Source organism: Natrix helvetica (assembly GCF_964273705.1).
Source record: "Natrix helvetica genome assembly, chromosome: 2".
Lineage (NCBI taxonomy): Eukaryota > Metazoa > Chordata > Lepidosauria > Squamata > Natricidae > Natrix > Natrix helvetica.
The window spans coordinates 33,527,282-33,543,160 of NC_138552.1; positions in this window are offsets into that span (position 1 = coordinate 33,527,282).

Genomic DNA, 15,879 nt, shown 5'->3' on the forward strand with positions numbered 1-15,879 from the left:
ATAGAATAAGGTTTAAATGGTTAATACTGGAAAGCATAACACTTATTATTGTTCCAACCTCAACTATAAAAACAGACATTGCTAAATATTGCTAAAACTGATTTCCTGATTATTTCCTTTCTCAGCAATAGATTCTTAATGACATTTATCAAAATGTTTTCCAGGTAGCACAAAGATCAAATATGTCATGTTTACGGTAAATAAATCTGACAAGAGGTATGTTTTTTTTTTATACACTCTATCCTTTGCCCTAAAGCCTTAGTTTCTGTAACGCAATGATGTTCTGAATACAAATACAGGATAACTAAATGATAGCAAAGAACACGGTTAAAACACAAGAGTATATGATTATGTCCTTGAGTAGCAGTAAAAGTGCTTCTTTGGTGGAAAATCAGTTAGCTGACATCATCAAGGAAGCAAAATACTGTGTTTCCTAATATAGTGTTTTACAGAATAAAATGTTGCCACTCGTGATCTTGAAGCCACTTCAGAATTGATTCTGGAATTGCTCATTCCCATGATACTGGCTAGTTTCAGGACCTGAGTCATATCTTTGTGGGTCTGTGCTGATATATGTGGAACTAGATCAGAGCTAGACCTTCCTTCCTTCCTTCCTTCCTTCCTTCCTTCCTTCCTTCCTTCCTTCCTTTCTTTCTTTCTTTCTTTCTTTCTTTCTTTCTTTTTTTTGCAATGCAACAGCTCATGGACAATCTATTTCCTATTCAGGTTCCTTATAATATCTTCCTAGTGGTAAATAAACTATTGACCAGGTTCTGCTGCAATCTAAGCCATGCTAGGAAAAGGGAAGAGATGGAGTTAAAAAGGGTCAAGATAACCAGTGGTGGGATGCAAAATTTTTTACAACCGGTTCTGCGGGCATGGCTTGGTGGACATGGCATGGCTTGGTGGGCGTGGCAGGAGAAGGATACTGTAAAATCTCCATTCCCTCCCCACTCCAGGGGAAGGATACTGCAAAATCCCCATTTCCTCAGCTGGGACTTGGGAGGCAGAGAATAGATGGGGGCGGGGCCAGTCCGAGGTAATATTTACCAGCTCTCCAAACTACTCAAAATTTCTGCTAATGGTCCTCCAGAACAGGTCAGAACCAGTTCTGAATACCACCTCTGAAGGTAACAACAACAACAAATAAGACATCAGCCATGAGGGATGAGACAGGATCTCCAGGAATCACTTGGCTGGAATGGGTGCTATAGAGATTGAATTAATAAATAAAATCACACCAGGTAAGCCCCTTTTCATCCCACTGTATGTCACAAATTACAGTTTAAGAGTGGAGGTTATAGAAGTGGCTGATGCCAAATGCACATCACATACATATTATTTCACCATTATAACCCTCAAGCGATGGAGACTAAAGGCAATATAAATAGTTAGCATCCTCTCGCCTATCAAATGACCAGAGCAATGCATGCATATCCAGAAAATGTGAATGGAAGGGTCAACATTGTCTCTTGCCGTGGACTTCCCCTGAGAGGTTATATTACATAGCAGCTGCAGTGGCTCAGAAAGGCTGAATGATACTGGGGGGCAGGGGAATAGGTGTCAATAGAACATGAAAAGTGAGGAAATGCATGTCATGATGCCACAACGCTAACCCCATAGCTTATAGATTTGGGGGGGGGGGATTTGGATGTACGTACATAAGGTCCAGGTGTGCATCCTGATCTTACCACTCGGTATAATAATTTCCCATCATTTAAATGTCTGAGGAGATTCTCAGTCAACCAGGTCACGGTTGTCCCAAAGATGCTTTTTCAAGAGGCAATTGGAGTTTCTGATTTTTCTTTGAAGGCGTTTCGCTTCTCATCCAAAGAAGAAGCTTCTTGGATCCGAAGCGAAACCAGTGATGGGTTCCTACCAGTTTGGATTGGTTTGGCCAAACCGGTAGTGGTTTGGTGGCCAGTTCCAGTGACCCAGGCCTGCCGCACTCCCAAACTGATTGTCCAAGCAGCACCATAGGTGCCGCCATCTTGTTTTATGCTTCTGCGCATGTGCAAAGCAATTTTTATTAGCACGCATCAAGTGCTCACGCGTGACACAGCTATGAGCGAACCTGCAGTAGTGACTGCCAGAGCCCACCCCTGAGAGAAACATTGTCAAAGAAAAAACAGAAAGTCTAGTTGCCTCTTTAAAAAGCACCTTTGGGGTACCCATCATTTACTTTAAGTAATGGAAGACTCTGGATCAATAAAAGGAATACTCCCATGCCCAAACTATAATTAAACTGCAACTGCTGTCATTGGATATATGGCACATTAGATGGTTTTAGAAAGGAACAGAATACAAAAGTGCTCGTAGCCCCAGGGAAGGAGGAGGGGGAGAGCCAAACCAAAGAGGTCACACTCCAACTAAATGGATCTTCAGACTTAAACCCTTAGGCTTTAAGAAAATGTGATCTTTGGGAACTTTGAATCCTGAAAACTTTATTTGTTGCCTCAGTTCTCGAAGTTGGCAGGGCAAGATGGCACACTTCCGTTGTCTTCATGAAAGCTGAACTTTACTCCACCTTTTAGCTTCAGGCTTCCGGTCTTTGTCTCCGTGTTATTTGGATACTTCTCTTGTGGATTGTTTGCTTTTGAACTTTCTGGAGTGAAAAACGTCTGTTCCCTGCCAGGGTGATTAGAGAGTTCCCTTGTGCCTGGTCTCTCTACCCCCCCGAACTCCCTTGGCTGCTCTACCACTCTGGCTGATTCTTCTCTATACTGACTGGACTCTTTATTACTAACAATGACATCTAAAAGACCACCTCCTGGAAAGTCCGGCTTTGCTGCCTCTGCCCCGACATCTGCAACCTCAAGTCCGAGCACACAATCAACATTGACAGCTTTTAAACAAGTTAAAACTACGGACTTGGAGTTTCATCAAATGTTTCAATAAATTCTACAGGGACAAGAGGAAATTAAGAAACAGCTGAAGGAGATGAAAGAAGAAATTAGAGGGAACCAGGAAAAAATTGATAAGAACTCACAGAGATTGGATCTCTTGGAGCAGGGGGCAGCTGAGATGAGGGGGGGGGTGGAGGGCGTGCAAAAGGGAAACAAAGAGCTTGACACCCAACAAATGAAAATAGAGTTTGAAAGAATGTCCTTTTATCTTAGATTTCAGAATGTGATGGAGACAGATGATGAAAACATTAGGGACATCATGACAACTATCCTGGCTGAGTATACCCAGAAAAAAAAACAACAGATGGGGTGGGAAATAGACCTGGTCTATAGAGTGAACTCCACATATGCTAGAACACACAATGTCCCCAGGGAGGTGCACATTAAATTTCTTAGGAAAAGCACAAGAGATGAAATTCTGAATACACAAAGGGGACAAGCCCTGATATACAAAGATAAGGAGATAACCATACTGAAACAGATCCCCAAGAAAGTGAGGGAGAAAAGAAAATATTATTTGCAATTGGCAAATAAATTATACCAGAAGGGGGTGTGGTTTCGTTGGTTGCTGCCTGAAGGTATGTTAATATTCTGGGAGGAGACAAGGGTCAGAATTAACACACCCATAGAGGCGCAGGCCTTTATGGAAAAAAATAAATTACTCCTAGAAAAACCAGAAGACATCCCAGTAGATACGCAAGACACGGGAGGGGCCGGAGCACTGCCAACGGGGGGAGATGGGGCGACATCAAGAAAGCTCAGATCACACAAATAAGTAAGAAAATCCACATGATACAAATTGATTGAAATTATTTTTGAACTTACCACACTGACTATATGTTATTATGTAATACTTGAATGCTATGCAAATGTACACCATGAGTCTGGAGGGGGCGTATACCTACCGCAGTTTGCGGCTGCCACAATTTGCAACCTTCCCCATACCTTTTCCTTTTGCAAAACACCAAAAAACCAATAAAACTTTGTTTAAAAAAAAAGAAAGGAAGGAACAGAATAATTCATTATGTAAATGACTACAATAGCTACTAGTGTTAGTGGTTATACAATATATCCTGAATTCCCTGATGTCAGCCGAAGTTCAGATTGAATTTGGCATTTTATCTACCTGTTGAGTTCTTCCCAATGACCTGGGACAGTCAAATATTGTTGTTTGATAGTGTTGAAGATATCATCACAGACTGTTCCAAACAAAGTTTCCTTTTGCAACTGACTGATGGCGATTTTGTCGATGCCGATGAATGATGCTCAAGTAATGCTCCAGAGGTTTTGGGATTGCATCCAAGATACCTATTACTACTGGTACTATCGTTGTTTTCTTTTGCTGTTTGACTTCTGTTTGCAAATCTTTGCATTTTATGATTTTTGTTTTTTAGTTCCTTCTCTTCTATTCTTCTGCCTCCAGGGTTGCAGTGTCTAGTATTCACACTTTTTTGTCCTTCTTATTGACAATCGTTAAGTCTGGGGTGTTATATGACAGGTGTCTGTTTGAATTCTCAAGCACCTTAACTTCTTCGCTTTCTATTACTTTGTCTATTTTGTAATCCCACCAGTTGTTGCTTGAAGGAAAATATCTTGCAGATATTTCAATGCATAGTTGCTATTTTGTCCTTTCATTAAGTTACTGGAATTGCTTATGCTTGTCTGGAGGGGCCAGAGTCATTTATATATATATATATATCATTTCTTTTCTTTTATTCTATTACTCTTTTTGCATTTCTGTTTTTTCTTTTCACATTTTTATAGTTGATATTAGTTTTTTATTTTTTTATTTTTTTAAAAAAAAGAATAGCACCTGGAAACCAAATGGTAGCCAGCGTAGCTTGTAAAACCATGGCATAAAAACATGGTTGTTATGGCATAATGTTGTAGCATGCCCAACTCTGCCTGAACTGCTGCATTCAGAGACAGCTGTAACTTCTAAGTGATCTTTAAGGACTGCAGTGATGTGCGGTGAGGTTTATGGCTGGTGAGGCTGGTGACGTCATCAGGAAGGCGGAGAATGGGACCACGTGTGCAGGAGGCTGAGGCTGCCTCAGCCTCCCTCCTGCACACGTGGTCCCATTCCCCGCCTAGTATTTCCTGGGTCCCCATCTTAACCGAAGATTAATCAAATCTGACCCCACTTAGTTTTCTTGGAATCAGTCATGGCCTTCTAAGCGCTACGTTCAATATCGTATCACAAAATAATAATTGTAAAAAAAATACATCTGCTTTTTCTCTGTCTCTTTCAGCAGCGCAATTCTTAACAAGGCGCCGGCCACAACTCGGTTTCCAGGGTCCTTTCGTGAGCGAGCTGGCAGGGAAACGGTAGCCGCCAGTCTGAAAAGTCCGTTGCACTTTCCGCTTTCGCGAGCAACTTCCCATAAACCCGCTGTTGCTCAGTGCGAGGAAGGGAGCCGCTCGCACATGGGCATTCGCCCTGGAACCATGAGCTCCGGCGTCAGAACCCGACAGAAGGCGGGGAATGGGACCATGTGTGCAGGAGGGAGGCTGAGGCTAGAGGAGCCTCCTGCACCTCCCTCCTGCACACATGGTCCCATTCCCCAAGGCTCCTCATTGCCTTTCCCCCTTTTTTTTCTTTTCATGATGAGAGGGGTGAGGCTCTGCCTCCCCTGACCGCACGTCCCTGTAAGGACTATATCATAAAAGTCCATTCATGAGGTGACCAGAACAGAAGTAACCATCTGAAGGGCCTCCCAATGTAGGGATGGATATAACTAACACAGTAGACCAGGGGTCAGCAACCTTAAACACTCAAAGAGCCCTTTGGACCCATTTCTCATAGAAAAGAAAACACTGGGAGCCACAAAACACTTCCTGTGCCTGACTATTTCCTGAGCATCCACAAAACTAGCATATGTATTTGAATTAAAGGTTGTTTTCTTCTGAAACTTTTCTTTTCTTGGATTTATCCATGGTTGGCCTAATGGGAGGTCAAAAAGCTTAATAAATCGCATGCTGGCAGGTATTGCACATTGGCAGGTGTGACACATATTTTGAGTGACAGGGAGCCACAGCAGAGGGATGAAAGAGCCGCATGCAGCTGCAGAGCTGCGGCTTGCTGACCCCTGCAGTGGACGAATCTGTGTGAGAGCTCTCTTGTGTGAGAGCTCACCATCTCTTTGACCAGGAACAGGAACTCTGAGACCACCTCTAGACTGCATACCGGATTTCATTGTGGAAGCATACCTTCAATACAGACAAAAAATACAAAGCCTACAAGACCAAAGAGCCCATATAACTACAGTCACTCATTTGGTAGGATTGAGCCTGACTCTGTTCCTCTCACCCAGACCTGTACAATTTCTAGACTCTGGGGAAAGAATGTGACATCACTTGATTGGACGAGAGCTACGATGTACAGTAGGCCCTGATTCTGAACTGATGGATAACCTTGGGCGATGTTTATATCTATCTTCTCAATGGGCATATGCCAATGTAACCTCAGTTGAAAATTCCCGTGGATAGAAATTTCAGCACCAGCTACATAGTTCAAAAATCCCTGAAGCATTTCAATAAATGAGATTGCAAAATATTTGAATATGCATGGGAAATCTTATCTTTACAGCACAGCCACTTACAATATAACCATATCTTTTCAATAATCATTTTATGTCAAGGATGTGACAAACACCACTCTCATAATAAACAAAGGTTGCATTTTTGTAGACAAATGCAAAGGTTGCATTTTTATATATAGTGAGTGGGCATGATTTACACATACATATCTAAGGTAGCCTACTCAACACATAATGACTTTTGTCATTTCATTTTCTTGTAGGAAATAAAGGAAATCACATGTTCCCTGAAATGAGTTTCTCCTGTGCAGCACATCAATATGGGGATAATATAAAGTTGTGTTTATGTGTCCAAGAAGATGTTTATATATAAATTTATGGATGAGATTTTATGTCACTATAAGTAAATATCAAGATATATACAGTACATGCATGTATAGAAGTATTTTAAAAGATTGCTTACATGAAAGTATTGACGTATTCTATGTGTTTAGGTAAACATGTTTATAAAAAGAATGTTGAATATGTGTATGTTCGTTGCATATGTTCATTGATAGTACAAAACAATAGATCCTTACAACACAAGAATGTGTCAAAATTCACTATAATACTGTTCTTGCACTTCTAAAATACCTTTCCTCCTGACTGGGTAAAAAAAGTATGAGCGAAAATTTCCTTCTTGAAAGAATGGTTATGTGAGCAAAACGAGCAGGGATTCTACTAATGACTATGTTTGGCAGATCAGTGGGAGAGACAAAAGTCCTTCAATCCAATTGCCTAGTTATTTAGTATTCTATAGAATGACAGCAAAATATAGCCTAACTGATATGTGTCAGAATAGCAGATATGCTTCCAGTGAAGCATTTTCGGCAGTGGTGTTATTTTGGCAAGGGCTAGACTCAGTATAGATGTGGTGAGTTGTTCCATTTTTAAATCTTCCTTTTCAAATGTATAGAAACATACAAATACACATACAGAGACATTATGTCATTTAGAATCACCTTCCCCACCACACAAACACACACACAATTACAACTACTTTTTGAAGGAAAATGAACTAGAAAGGAGAGGCAGGGACCAGTTAGACTTCCCATCCTACCAAAGTCAGAGGATAGAGCTTCAGGAAATGATGACCTTTCCTCCTTTAAACTCTATTTCTAAACTATCATTTCCCCAATTGGAGTGGGGGAAATAAACAATGATCTTATGCCCTGAGAAGGTGATCTTTTCTCACTTCAGTGAGAAAGTGAGGTGATCTTTTCTCATTTCACAAGAAAACAAAGAGAAAGGAATTCTTCCCAGCCACATTTTAGATTGCTGAAGGAGAGAGTCTAAGAAAGAAGAAGTTGTAGAGTGAGTGCAGAACCATTGCGAGGGCTTCCTATATAAAATAAATAAAACTAACAAATCATGTTTCATCTTAATTTTGGCTAATAGAAATTAGTGAAATGTTTAACACATGTTTTAAAATTTGTTCTTTTCCAGTCACCAAACTCTTGGATGGTCCCTTTTAATTAACTGTGGCTAATTAAAAAGAAGGAAGTAAAATGTTCCTTATAATTCTATTATGCGTTTTCAGGAAAGGGCTACATGTAAATAGTATGTGGGAATGTCCTTGGCAGAGAAGAGGAAGTGTGCGGAGCCTCCTCCTTCTCTCTGCCAAGGTCATTCTCACATACTATAACGCTAAGCGACTTCTATTCAGAACCATATATATGGTGTCACCAGTCGTCCCTGCTTAACAACATTAATTAGGACTGGAATTTCCCTCGCTAAGCAATATGATCATAAAGCACAACATCACATGTCCGTAATGCTTATGGCTCAGGAAACTGTGGGTTGTTAACAGAGGATCTCATGTGACTGTGATTTGCAAAACATGAAGATCTCATATTTCATATGTAATAAGGTACTTGTTCAGAAGTTGTCCAATGTTCATGGGAGAGAGACATTGGTCCAATTAATGATGCCAGAAGACCTTTCAATCAGTCCTTTCCTCAAGAAAATGATGATATACGTCTTCCCTAAGGACTGTACCAGATGGCCATTTAATTGATCTGGACCTTTGCAATAGCCAATAGCGAGTAAGTTATAATTTGAACTGCAAATGTCTTTCCAAATCTGAGTTCTTTAAATTGCAGTCATTCATTCCATAATGTGATATGTCCAATAAAATTATATTACAGTACTATATCTATGACTTTGGAAACGGACAAGGAGGAAAAAAATATTTTGGCTATAATAAAGAGTCCGCTTCAAAGATATATGCTCTGTGTTGGACACCATCATAGAGAGAGATAATTTGCGTAGTTATGATAAATGTTCTGAGCTCTACTATAAAAAAAGCTAGCAACTGTTTCAAAGGAATGTAAGATTAAGCACATTTCAGCACTTATCTGAGGACCTGTCTTGTTGGCCATGTACTGTCTTGTTTTCACTATGCAGTACATAGAAATGCTTTTGACATTTATGAACCGAAGAGCAGTGGTATTTCTGAGAATTTAAAAAAAGAAAAAGAAAAGAAAAACCTAACCAGGCATTCTTCTGAGAACTATTTTTGCTCGGGGGGGGGGGGGGTCAACACAAGCCAACTTGTTTAGTCACTGCTTGCTAAAGTCCTGTGTTAATACATGTGAGTAGGGAGCAGTTTGCTTTCTCCAACAGAGCTAGTTCCTGGTTTTTTTCTTCATTTGTTTGCAGAAAGAATTCCTTGCAGAAATGAAGTTTTAAATCTGCACCCCACCATTTCCTTGTTTTATTACAAAGGCACTTTAAACTTGAACATTCAAAGAAAAATATAATATTGACATAAATGTTGAATACTGTAAATGTTGTTTCATGTTAAAGAAGATAGCCTTATATGTTCCAACCTGTGTGGAGGATATAGTGGAAACATAATGTGACCTCTGCAAATAACCAAAGCACACAATCCTTCTTCTTTTCTAGAAGGCCAAATTGAGAAAAAGAAACTCTTCATTTACTAAATCAGTCTTTCCCAACTAAACAGTGAAGGAAGTTAGCACCCACCCCACTACTAGAAGAATGAAATATTTTTAAAAGCAGAATATTATATTTCCCTGGATGAGAAAAGGAGAAACATGTTTTTAAAGACAAAGCAGCTTCCTGCAGCTCCCCCAACCCACCCCTTTCAGCTCCAGGGTGATGGGATTAAGACATGGCTCTCAGGGCATGATAGGATTAGCCCTCTACCCATCTCATCACATGGCACCTAGGAAGATTACATCACCTAGCAAGGCTCAACCAAGCCTGGGACACAGATAGCCTACAAAGTTAGCTAAGACTTTTGCCCCCTGGGAGTCTGACAGCCAATGGGATACATTTCTTACACAGGAACAGGAAGCTCTAAGGCCCAACAGAGGGTATGAGCACTCTCTCTCTCCCATGTACTTTTTCCCCCAGGACCTCAAACCATGTGGTCCTGTCCAGGGGTGAGTTGCTGCCGGCATTACTGCAGGTTCGGTGCACGCGAACCGGTAGGAACCGGTAGGAACCGGTAGGAACCCACCACTGCTTCTGTCCACCGTTTAACCATCTTTCCAAATAGCCTCCATATTTCCAGTGTCTTTCTCCCCACTTGGAACTGAACCCAGATGGACGTTTCGTCCAACAACAGTCACTTAGTGCATTGAGATTGCAATTTCCCAAATTTTCAGTAACCAAACTGAAATCCTTAAAAGTGCTTCCTACTTTATCAGGACGCCAGGTCACAAAATGTGATAATAGCAGGTAATAATAACAGGGCTGGATAGTGTATCTGGACAAAGCCTGTTATTTCTATTGACAACCTGCCCTTCATCTGTACATTCGGCAGGGAATCCCATTCAGGCTGCTTAGTTCTTTCTTTAATTCCACACGATCCGAGTAAGATCTTAAAAGAAAAGAAGAAGAAAAACATGAAGTTCTCCTTGGCAAAGTGGAAATTAACATTAATTCAACCCCCGATCTCTTTCTAACAAGGCTACAGAGGGTGGCCATCATTTTATTTTAGTTTTAGCAAGATTTGTTTTCCTATCAGCAAATGCCAGAGTTAGAATTCACCCCTTCTCGCAGGAGATCCTGTTACTTAGTGGTGGTATTAAGAAACTTGACCAAAGGGCCATGGAATGCAGCCGTCTGCATGCTTCCCTGAAACCACTGGCTCTTCCACTCTTCAAATACAAATATTTTTGTATTTGAAAACCTCCCATGCAAAGTGCAGCCACAGACAGCAGAATGGGGGAACCAAAAATACAAAGCCAAGCCTTAACACATGTCAGGGCCTCCCAGGCAAAAGCATGCAGCGGTGGGGAGGGAAAAGCCAGAGACATACACAGCCCTCCTCCCCAAACTCAGTCACTTTGTTATTCAGCTGTCTTTCCTTCAATTGTCCTTCTGAAGGAAGGTTATGGCTCGATAAGCCCATGGCCATGAGGGTAAAATGTGTAGTAAAGATGAATAAAATCCTAGGTGAATAAATACATGTGCATGGGTTAATTTTCAGTTTCACCTATCACGCATCAATTGATGCACTGAAGGAAGTTTTAGAATAAGGCCCAGGACTATTTCTATGAGACTAATTGGTTGTTTATACATAATTGCCAACATTTTTTTTTTACAAGGATGTGGTCATAGTGGATTCCTGGTAAAATATTTGTAGCATTTATCAACTTGGTTATTGGCTTTCCTGTGATTGTTTCCAATTTTGTATGTATTTTTCCCTGTCTTTTTTGTGTGTTTGGTTGCAGAATCTCCGTTTTTTTCTCATGTTCCTAAACGTTTCTTCTTTTGTTTAAAAAAAATGTTGCCACCAAAATAACTTCTCATTTTGAGATAATCCTAAAACAAAACAAAAAAACAAAACAAAATACCTGAACAAGAAACAACTAAAACAAAAAAGCAAATGGTTCTCAATAACAGCAATTTACACATCTCCAGCACACCTATATCCCACAGTTTCAGAATATTTATAAAAGGTGAAATAATCCTGTTCTGTAGGGAGAATGAGGCAGGCAGGAACTGAGGCAAGGCAGGTTGAAGCTAACACAACCTTTATTAACATTATAACATGGCAAAATGTAAGGCAAACCTCGACCCGGCAAACAGCAACATTTGACAGCTGACAGCCCTTTTATACTAGAGCTGTCAGACGCTGAACCAATAGAATGGCTGCATTCTCCTGCCAGCTGGCTGCTCGCGTCTCAACCAATTAGGGGCCGGCAATGATAGTCAATGGCATCGTAGCCTCGAGGACTTAACACCCCTCTCCTTCCAGTTAGCACATGCGTAGTCAGCCAAATACACCGACCGGTGTCGGCTCCGCCCAGATCGCCTTAGTTCAGGGGCGGTGGCCAAAGGAGGAGCCGCTGGTGGAGAGTCCTGTGGAGCCTCAGGAGATTGCGCAGCTGAGTCTGCGCTGGAGCAGCCTCTGTCGATATTAGTTCCCCAGGGCAGGATTGGGCCTGCACCGGGTGTTGGTCTGCTGTGCTGGTGGCTCGTCGTCTAAGCTGGTTGATGAGTCAGCGCCACATTCACCCGTCACCGAGCTGGACCTTATAAGAGTAGGGTCCAGTTAGTTTCGTGATTTCTCCGGGAAGCCACCTTGGTTTGGCCCCATAGTTTGGGTGTAGACTGGGTCTCCCACATTAAAAGCCCGTGTGGAGTTGCCTGCGAGGGGGCTTTTCTCTGCTGCATAACCAGGGTGTAGCCGGTCCAGGATTGTCCGGAGCCGATGACCCATAAGCCGTTCTGTGGAACTTTGCTTGGTGATTGGGCACGGGGTTGTATGCTGTGCCAGGAGGTATTGGGACAATTTGTCATGCCAATTCCCTGGCCCCAGGTGGCCCAAAGCCTCCTTAGCTGACCGGATGGTTCATTCTGCCAGGCCATTTCTGGCCAGGTGGAACGAGGCCATCGGGGCGTGTCATATTCCATACTGGCCTAAAAACATCTGGAATGGTGCCAACGTGAACTGGGGCCCATTATCAGTCACCACCACATCAGGCAACCCATGGATCGCGAATAGCCTCCCCAGCACCTTAATTACGGCCTCTGAAGTGGTGGAGGGCGTGAGTGCCAGCTCTATACACTTCGAATAGGCATCTACGAGGACTAAGAGGTTCTGCCCTAAGAACGGGCCGGCGAAATCCAAATGGACTCATGCCCATGGAGCCCGGGGCATGTCCCATTCCATGATGGGCACAGAAGGGGGAGCCGGTCTAGATTGCTGGCACTGCTGGCAGGTGGCTACCCAGTTTTCTATTTCCTGGTCAATCGTGGGCCACCACACGTAGCTTCGGCCCAAAGCCTTCATGCGCACAATGCCCAGGTGAGCAGTGTGCAGGCAACTTAAAATTGGTGACCTAAGCTTTGGGACAGCTACTACCCTATAGCCCCATAACAGGCACCCATTAAGGACAGACAGCTCATGCTGCCGTATATAATAGGGGTGAAACTCAGGATCTACTGGCCCCTGTGGCCACCCCCTGCGCACCCAGTCCAAAACTTGGGCCAACATGAGGTCTGTGGCAGAGAGCCTGGCAATATCCTGGGCGGATACTGGCATGGCCAACTCTTCAATTAAGAGGACCGAAACTGTAGGAGCAGGGTCCAAAACAGGCGCTGGCAGAGGGCCAAGTTTTTTCCTGGCCTATAATGTAGCTGATAATTAAACGCCACTAGAAAGACTGTCCAACTGGACATTCTTGGAGACAAAATCTGAGGAGTCTGGCGATCCCCCGCCAGAAGACCCAATAGGGGTTTATGGTCGGTCAGTAAGTGAAAAAAAATGCCATAAACGTAATCGTGAAACTGCTTTACCCTGCTACAGCAGCTAGGGCCTCCTTATCCAGCTGACTGTGATTTCTTTCAGCTGCTGAGAGCATGCGCGAATAATAGGCAATTGGGGCTTCTGAGCCATTAGGTAGGATGTGACTCAGAATGGCTTCAATGCCATAAGGCGATGCATTGCACGCCAAAGTTAACCTTTATTAACAATATAACATGGCAAAATGTAAGGCAAATCTCGACCCGGCAAACAGTAGCATTTGACAGCTGACAGCCCTTTTTATACTAGAGCTGTCAGACGCTGAACCAATAGAATGGCTGCATTCTCCCGCCAGCTGGATGCTCGCGTCTCAACCAATCAGGGGCCGGCAATGATAGTCAATGGCGTCGTAGCCTCAAGGACTTAACAAATCTGTATTCTTATTTCTGGATAAACAATTGAATTGAACAACTGAGTGGGATTGCAAATGTATTAATAGCAGCAACTGATATATTCATTAGTACGAATAAATACACACCTTTCTGGGAGAACAAGAGTAAGTAGCTTTTGGTTTTCTTTTCTTTAAAAGTCTACTATCAGAATTTACTTTAAATTCTAAGAAGACATTGGTATCTCAAAGTCCAAGTAAGATACAAATCTCTAATAGGATTGCAATGTATGCCACTGAAATAGAGGGAAATCAGTGGTGGGTTGCTCCGGGTTCGGCCCGGATCGGGCTAACTGGTAGTGGCGGAGGCGGGAAGCTCCGCCCACCCGCCCAGAAGCTTCTGCATATGCACAGCATTGCGCATGCGCAGAAGCATTGCGCACATGCACAAGCATTGCACATGTGCACACGCATTGCACATGTGCACAAGCAAACCAGTAGTAAACAAAATTGAAACCCACCATTGAGGGAAATGTATATTCTAAGCTGCCTTTTGAGACTGTGACGGAAGGGTTGCATAAAGTCAGCAAGGCTGCCTTCATATTGCATAACATAAGCCACCTGGAGTCAGCGCGCATAGAAGCATAGAAGGGTGCTGAATAAATAAATAAATATCTTTGGATCTGGACCATTAACACGTCTTATTCTGACATAGCCATCTATTTGTACAAAATAGTCATGAAAGCCATTGTTGTTGCCTGCAGCCAAAGTTTAAGAACTATGCAAACAGTCATGCTTTTCTTTCCCTATTACTAGTGGGTGTTTTCTGGAGGTCAAGTTTTCTGGACTGTTAAATATTCATTCTCTGTTTGGCAACATCTCCCCCTTCTGGATATAAAATATATGCTATTATGCTATATATGCTATTAAAATCCATCAATGGTTAAGTAATATCAGGAAAGGGAAAATTCAGTAATCTCAGCAAGAAAGTTCCATATAGAATTGTTATCACAGAATGAAACTCCATTTGCAGGTTGCTGATAGCGGATCGGATAGTTCTTTAATCCAGTCATTTCTCATAAGTAAAGGTATTAAGAGTTTCATGAATGAAAGACTTCTGACTTACAAAGAGGTTATTTGATTTTGTAAAAAAAGTACAGCATTTGCATGGATGAGTTTAAAGTGAACAAAGCTGACAAACACCACACAGTCACTTCATATTCTCCTTGATCTTACTATTGAAAGGAGAAGCGAGCATTCTGCAAAGCCAAAGCTGCAAATGCTGCAACAGTGGTGCCCACACATGTCTGCCCGACGTGTGGCAGAACATTTCATGCCTGTATAGGCCTTACCAGCCACCTGTGGCCACATCGTGGACAGCCCAAAACCTGTTAGATGTCAAGGTCCTCTTCGAACACGATGGACGAAATCATCACCCCCAACAGAAATGTATACTCTATTCCAAACGAGCTTGAATTTATGCTATGAATCACTGGAAAACCAATATCTTCACATCCCAGTTCTCCCACTTGATACCAATCATTCTAAGAAACGATAGCACAAGCCCCTTCTTGATCCTTGAAGCAGTATTTTGAGTATACAGTGTTAGAAGAAATGTCCTTCTGGCTTCTGTTCCAAGTGGGGAAAAAGACACTGGAAACATGGAGGCTGCTTGAGTCCTGAATAGAAAAGGGGGATCACATGCTTCCAGATGTTGGGCGAAGAAGAAAAAAAGACCGAGATGCTGAAAATCCCTGGTTTTATGCCCTCTCTGGCCTTTGATCTTGATCTTGTATTCCGACTGGTTGTCAGACTCCCATGGAGCCATGCAGGGGAAACTCTATAGGCTGTGTTTTGAGTCCAAGTTTGGTTGAGCATTGCTTCTTCTCAGATGCCCGGTGGTGAGTTTCTGTAGAAGGCTAATCCTACCTTTGTTAGATAGAATAGACTAGCGCATGCTTTAATGGCTCCTTGACAAAGGTAAGCGGGGGGGCAGGAAGCTGCAGGGAGATACTTTGTCTTTAAAACACATTTTTCCCTTTTCACATCAAGGAAAATATAATATTCCTACTTTTTAATATTGCCCAGGATGTTTCATTTTTCTAGGAGAGGGGTGGGTTTTAACTTCCTACAACAGTAAGCTTGAGGTATTTTAGGTAAACAGGAGCCATTTGCTCTCAGTCAAATAAATGTGAGCGGGAAGTAAATTGGAACGGGATCCGGAACCCACCATTGGTTGGGTGAGTTGGCTACCTTATTGGGGTCAGATATGGTCAGCTCGAG